The sequence below is a fragment of the Bidens hawaiensis genome, unplaced genomic scaffold (assembly GCF_021521415.1).
Source record: "Bidens hawaiensis isolate Kalapana, Puna unplaced genomic scaffold, B.hawaiensis_p1.1 tig00026908_1, whole genome shotgun sequence".
Lineage (NCBI taxonomy): Eukaryota > Viridiplantae > Streptophyta > Magnoliopsida > Asterales > Asteraceae > Bidens > Bidens hawaiensis.
In genome coordinates this window covers 147,448-155,372 of record NW_027494345.1, presented here as the reverse complement: position 1 = coordinate 155,372, position 7,925 = coordinate 147,448, and the positions used below count along the sequence as shown (strand labels likewise).

At 36.9% G+C, this 7,925-nt stretch overlaps 1 pseudogene; it reads left to right on the top strand.

The window, feature by feature from the left end:
* The first annotated feature begins 511 nt into the window (after nucleotides 1-511).
* On the top strand, nucleotides 512-6,098 carry LOC143574422 (DNA repair protein UVH3-like; annotated as a pseudogene).
* Nucleotides 6,099-7,925: the final 1,827 nt, after the last annotated feature.

The following is a 7,925-nucleotide window of genomic DNA, read 5'->3' as shown; positions in this document are numbered from 1 at the left end:
AATTGATAAGCTAAAATATGACCCATATATTCAGTTATGTGAAATATATTGACCATATCCCAAACTCGATTAGTTAGTCTATATTTTTGTAAACACAAATCTTTTTTGGTGACATCATTTACACAAGGGTTTCAATCCCTAGGTGTGGCATATTTTTAAGTACTCTAGTGGAAACACAAGTTCAATCTCTACTTATGTTATTTTTTGTGATTATAAGAATAAATGGTTTGAGCTAGATCTTGTGAGGTTCTTGGTTCGAATACCGAGTCCACTAGAGTTTTCGTCACACCGTGTTTTTTGTCTGAGAATTCTGCTCTTGTGATGACACAACCTAACCGACATGATAGTTTCCTGGATACGCCCGACAAACTCTAAAGCCAATATAAACCGTAAAGGTGTATGACGGTGTCGTTTCAGCTTTCAATAGTCCACCCACTTTTACCCCCAAATTCACAAAAATTGGCGGCAACAATTAACAGAACTGTTAACCTAAATCAGACAACAACACACCATGGGCGTCCACGGTCTGTGGGACCTGCTATCTCCTGTCGGCCGCCGTGTCTCCGTCGAAACCCTCGCCGGCAAACGACTCGCAATCGGTACAACAATTCATATTCTTTAATATTAATAAAAACACGTCAACCATTATTAGTTATTCAATTTAGTTATTTCCAGCTCAATTAGTATATGTTGAAATGGTATTGAATTTGTTTTACAGATGCCAGCATATGGATGGTACAGTTTATGAAGGCGATGCATGATGAACAAGGAGAAATGGTGAGAAACGCTCATATTCTAGGGTTCTTTCGTCGAATTTGCAAGCTGCTGTTTTTACGGACAAAACCCGTGTTTGTTTTCGATGGCGCCACGCCCATGGTTTTCCGAAACAAGGAGAAACAAGGAGGACGGTGATTGCGCGTAGGCGCCAGCGCGAGAATGCGCAAGCCAAGATTCGGAAAACCGCTGAAAAGTTGCTGCTTAATCATGTCAGTAGTTTGTTTATAATTTACACTATTAAATTAGGGATTTTTAAGTAATGAGAAGTTAATGTTATTGTATAGCTTAAGGCGATGAGGTTGAAAGAGTTGGCGAATGATTTGGAGAATCAGCGGAAGAGTAACCGGGATAAGGGTAAAACGGTGGTGATGGATAATGATGATTGTTCTGGGAGTAGTGCGAAAGCGAATCCGCCGGATGGTAAGGTTTTGGATCAAGAAGCTTTAGATGCAATGTAAGAGCTATGAACAGTTATCGTTTTTTGTATTGATATTTGTTGTGGAATGGATTCGGATGATGTGAGTTTTGTTTTAAAGGTTGGCAGCGTCGATTGAGGCGGAGGAAGGTGAAGGTTTTATGGGTGAGGCGTCTACGTCTGGTGCTGGAGATCTTGCGGAAGATGACGATGAAGAAGATGATGAAGAGATGCTACTTGTAAGTTATCTTAGTTAAGGTTATAAGATATGTAGGTCTTTAATGAGTGAAGTTATTTGTAGTCTGAGCAGCTGAATAACAATTTTACAGCTCACTACTTATGTGAATTTGTAAGTAAATGTGTATTTTTTTTTCTAACTTAAGTAAAGGAAAAAGTTAGAATATGTGTTAGGCGAACACGTGAAAATGTTAGGTGCTACTAATTACAAAGGTTTTTTTATTTTTATTTTTAAAGTATTTTGATTAGAAGATATAGCGGTATGTAGATGGACAAAGCTTGACATGTCCTTCATATTGAAGTACAGTCGATATGTTACTCTTGTGATGAACACTTAGCTCATGAAAACTACAGAAGAATGCACTTATAATGTTTTTGGTGGTTTATTGGTTTTTAACGTATCTCCTATCTAATCAATTATTCAGCCAACACTAGAAGGAAAGATTGATCCTGCTGTTTTAGCTTCTTTACCACCGTCTATGCAACTTGATCTTCTAGTGCAAGTAAGTACACATGTTAACATCCATCATGTCTTTTGTGAGTTTCAACAACTTTCGTTGATTGATGTATTTTAATATACGTTTTTGTTATAGATGAGAGAACGGTTGATGGCAGAGAATCGGCAAAAGTATCAAAAAGTCAAGAAGGTATTTATTTTTTTTAACGTGGTGACTAAATGTTTATTGCCCTTGCAAGATCTTCTGTGTTACATGTTTCTGTGCTTGTAGGCCCCTGAAAAGTTTTCTGAACTGCAAATAGAGGCTTATCTTAAAACAGTCGCCTTTCGTAGGGAGATTAATGAAGTGCAGAAAGTAGCTGGTGGAAGGGGAGTTGGTGGGGTCCAGACTTCACGGATAGCATCTGAAGCAAACAGAGAGTTTATCTTTTCAACTTCTTTTACCGGAGACAGACAGTATGTATTCAGTTAATAATTTACACTTTTACAGCGCCCCTTGTGGTTCACTTGTTTAGTAACAAGCTTCACTGTGTAGATCCCTTACATCTGCTGGAGTTGAGACAACCAGCAACATGCAAAGCCAGATAGCAACAAGGCTATCATCTATTGGTTCTAGTGTCGGGTCAACCACCAAGTCAAACGGAGCAGTTGAGTCTATCATAAATGGGCCAAAAAAGGCATTTACTGAAGATGTTGAGACATACAGAGATGAAAGGGGACGTGTACGAGTCAGCAAGGTGAGAGCTATGGGAATTCGTATGACTCGTGACCTACAAAGGAACCTGGATCTAATGAAAGAGATTGAAAAGAATAAGATTGATTCGAATAAACTTCCTGAAAGCTCCAACTCCAAGCTTTCTGAGACTTCATATCAGGATCGATTCGGTTTCTCCACCAAAACAAATCAGGTGTCTACCCCACTTAACGGAACATCGATAGAGGTGTCATTTGATGACATTGAGAAGCAGTTTGCAGACAGTGTTAAAACAAATCAGGAATCTACTCCTGTTAATGGAACATCGATAGAGGTTTCATTTGATGATGATAATGAGAAGCAATTTGCAGACAGTGATGATGATATATTTGTTCAGTTAGTGACTCCTCATGATACGTTATCTGAGAAGCAGCCCGTTATTAACCTTTCAGATTGTGAACGGGAAGACGGAATGCCGGGAGAAGTTAAAGGCGATGAAAGTGAAGTGGAATGGGAAGAAGGACCTTCTGATAATAATCCTGATTTGGGCTCTGCACATGAGTTAGAGCAAACGGAGCCTGCTTCAAAAGGTGATTTGCTGGAAGAAATGGATTTTCAGGAAGCAATTAGACGAAGTATGGATGATGCGAGGCACCAGAAAGATACCGATGCATCATCTGCACCTGAAGCGTGTAAAGATATTGATACTCCAAGATTATCCTCAGAGATTGCTCTTCCAAACAAATCATCTGTTGATGTGGATGCAACTACTTTAAATGATCCAGATTTAATGAAAGTACAGATGGAAACTTTGTATCAAAGCGATCAAATGCACCACCATGATTTAGTTAAAGCTGCAAACGATGATCATAATTCTCAAGGAGAGAGACATGTGGAAACAACTGAAGAAGAAAGAGTTAGTGAAGATAACCTTGGAGAGAAGGCTGACATTATCACAAGTTCTGATAATATATCTAGTACTCGAACCCATATTTCTAGTTCACATGATAATCTCACTGGGCCTCAGCAAAGTGAGGTTAAAGACCAGATGGTTGACCATGTTTCCGAGCCACTAGAACCTAAAGGAACTTCTTCTAACAAGTCACAATCCGAATCTGATATCGTGCAGAAGGTTGCAGAGGAACGCGACAGTAATGCAGCTCATGTGCAAATACAAGAAGATGCCAACAGATTTGTTATCAATGATCTGAGCGATGAACAGGTTGAAATCGCTAAGGCTAATATAGAGGAAGAAATGGCAAATTTAAACAAGGAAAGCATCGATCTTGGTGATGAACAAAGAAGGCTTGAACGGAATGCAGAGTCTGTAAGTGGTGATATGTTTACCGAATGCCAGGTAAGCACAAGCAGTCTTTTAGCATCTTTAGAGCCCACATGATACAAATGCTAATAGAAAAGAAGTTAATTTCTGTTTATATATGTTTCAGGAGCTTCTTCAAATGTTTGGATTGCCATATATCATTGCTCCAATGGAAGCGGAAGCTCAATGTGCATACATGGAACTTGAAAAGCTTGTTGATGGAGTTGTCACGGATGACTCTGATGTGTTGTTGTTTGGGGCACGAAGTGTTTACAAAAACATATTTGATGATAGAAAATATGTAGAAACATACTTTATGAAGGTATGCATCAAATATAACTAGTGTATTTTTGTAGAATTTATATATAGTTGAATCTTATTGTATCTGTTGCATATTAATATGGTTTTAGGACATTGAAAAGGAGCTTGGCTTAACGAGAGAAAAGTTAATCCGTATGGCAATGCTTTTGGGAAGTGATTACACTGAAGGTATCAGGTAAGACAATCTTTGTCATTTGTTTTATTTTGTTTTGAAACAAAATATTTTTTGGGTTATCTGATTATTATGCAATATCGTGTAGTGGAATTGGCATTGTGAATGCAGTAGAAGTAATAAATGCTTTTCCCGAGGAAGACGGGTTTCAAAAATTTCGTGTGTGGATAGAACCTCCCGATCCAAGTATCCTTGGTAAAGTTGACTCGTCAAATACAAGGAAAAGAGGGTCAAATGCCAGTGTTGATGACCTGAAGCAAATTTTCATGGACACACATGTAAAATAAATTTGTTTCTCGTTCGTATCATTATTTTTATAACGATTTCTTCATCTTTGATCTCAGTTTGAATATATTTTATATACAGAGAAATGTGAGCAAAAACTGGCATATTCCTTCTACGTTTCCAAGTGATGCAGTGGTTTCTGCATACGCGTCTCCACAAGTAGACAAGTCAACAGAACCTTTTTCATGGGGAAAGCCAGATCTATTTGTTCTTCGCAAGTGAGCGTTTTTTATTAAATATTTTCGTACATAGTGTAACTTAGTTACTCTGTTTCTAATGTTTGTTGATCTTTGTTTTTATAAAGATTGTGTTTTGAGAAGTTTGGTTGGGGTTCACAGAAGGCGGATGAGTTACTACGACCTGTTCTAAAGGAGTACAACAAACATGAGGTGCTCCATCTTCATCATCCTAATTTTTAATTAATTTAAAAAGTTCAGGAAAAATGTCTGGTTTTGACCATTTGTTTTGTGCAGACTCAATTGCGACTGGAAGCGTTTTACACTTTTAACGAGAGGTTTGCTAAAATTCGTAGCAAGAGGATAAGCAAAGCAGTGAAAGGAATGGCAGGGAGTAAAAGCTCAGAGTTAATGGATTACAACGAGCAGGCAAATGTATCCAATGGGAACAAGAGAAAGAAAGTTAAGCATGCAGAAGATAATAATGATATAGAAAAGTCAGAATTGTCTGTTCATGAGAGACAAAGTAAAAAGACCAAAAGAGGTTCAAGTGTTAAAGGAACTGGTAAATCAGTTGGAAGAGGAAGAAGAAAAAAGAAGAATAATCTCGAACTTTCTGGAACAAGTTCTGATGAAGAAAACCAGAGTGACCATGTGCAACAAGTGCATGATGAACATAAACTCGGACCACGGAAGGTAAACACACGCTTTAAATTCAGAAATAAACAGTTATATGTCTTTTATCACTTTCTGATTAACTTACTGTTATTATCAGTCAAAACGTGTTAAAAAGTCAGTGATATCCACATACAATGAAGACTCTGAAACCGATGAACCTACAACACAAGATCATGAGGTGACGCTTGACACTAGTTTGGAGACCGGTGTCGTCGATGCTGATGTGGCGGATGTGGGTAAAGATTGGTGTCAAAATGACGAAGATGACCCGGAGGCGGAATTATCAAAAGAGTACCTTCAAATGGGGGGTGGGTTTTGCTTGGAAGAAGAAGAGGAAAACAAGGAGTCAGGAGGACCTAGTTGCAGCTCTTCAATTGAACCGTTGAATGAACCAGACTCTGACCGCAGAGGGTCAGGGGATGCGGAAGCATTACCTAGCCAAGATGATGCAACCGGGTTAGCGGTGGGTCAAGGTCAAAACAATGAAGAGGATGATGAAGGGATTAGGCCTGTTAGTTACTTTTCTGCTATGCCTAACTTGAGGAGAAAGCGAAAGATGGCATGACTTGCGTTCAAGGGCTTTTTGAGTTATCATGTTTCTTCAAACCCAAGGGTTTAAACTTGGTTTGAACTTTAGAATGTAATAATAGTGACTTGTATTTTTAACTAGTTTAGTTTGTATATCTGATAGGTTTATTTAAACGAATATAGTATATTTGTTATATAGGTTTGGATCAAATATAAATGAAATTAACGCGCTAAATGTGAGAATCAAGTAGAGTAATTATAAATACAAGTAGAGTAATTATGTAATTACTCTATGATGTAATTACATAGTAACCCTACTTGTATATATAATTACTCTACTTAATTCTTACGTTTAGTACGTTAATTTCATTTGTACGTTAACCTTCCCATTTGTTCTATATTATTAATACTAGTTTGAGACCCGTGTATTACACGGGTAATTGTTGAAAATTTTGAACTTTGACCATTAAGTGAAATACAGTTAACAAATTGATCATATATTGTTAATACAATTAAATTAAAATTACATAAATTACATAACTAATATTACACAAATATGTTACAAATAGATAAAAACTTTCTTTTACACTACATTTGTGATTGTATTAGCAAGTATACATTTTTTTTTATCAAAAGTCAAAATCTTTAGAGGAATTTATATGGGAGATATGAGGGATCAAACCTCACTATCACCAATTTATATGAGAGATATGAGGGATGACCCTGGCTTGTCAGGGTTCGAGTCCTGATCTCACACGATTTTACCGGCTTCTCACTGTCGTGCCGTTTGACTGGCGTGGGGGTCAGGTTTTATCCGGGGAATCCCTCAATAGATGGACCGCTAGGGGCTCCGTCCGTCCGGACTCGTGGCCGGCTCGGGCTACCTTTAGCCAATGGAGAACGTGTACGGAGTACCCGGCGTTATTTAATTTGGTCGTTCCAAAATAAAAAAGAGTTAGATTGTTTAAATAAAAGGTATAGCAACGTGACCAAAGTGGCTATTAACTATGATTAAAAGGATTATGACTTTGTTTAAAAGTCTTATTAAATTGGTATAATGATACTTTTAAGAATTAAAAACAAATGCTTTTCAACGCACCACTCAAAATTTGGAGAGAAAATAAGTATAGACCTACACCTACCTAGATAACAATTATTTTTTAATTGATATACTCATACTCATGATATTCGAATATAATATCCGTTTAATGTTTAATATCTTCAACGAAATTTCAATCTAGACTAGATGTGACGTTGCGACGCGATATCTGTTTTTTCCGTACACGAAACCTTGATTAGAACTTATCATGAATTTAAATTAATATTTTTAATTGGCTATTGAAGTTTTTTAAGTATATATGATTCTATGATTTTCTAGGTTAGAGACATTATGATGGATCGGGAATTCATACCGAGGCACCATCATTAAAATCGCATTCAATGCAACTTTTATTCAACACAGCTTTTAATCTACTGCCCTACACGTAAGAGTGACATTGAACTTGACAAGAGTGCCTAACCTTTTAATCAAAATAGTAGTGCGAGTACATGTGGTCCAAATGTTTCTAGGGACCATCAATGGTGTAATTATAGAAGGATGAAATTTGTAAAGACAAAAATTACTATATATAGAAGCGCGAATTTGAAGAGAGCGTTTTTTTGTATTATAATGAAATTTGTCAATTAAACAAAATTTCGCAGTCGCTGATGAGCTAGATATGAACAATCTTTTAGATATACATTATTTGATCAATACACAAACACTACCCTCGATAAAACTTTAAAAGTGATTTAAATGGATTAAAAGTAAACCAAAGAAAGAACGTAATTGTTTTATATATAGATATTTAAACAATCATGTCAT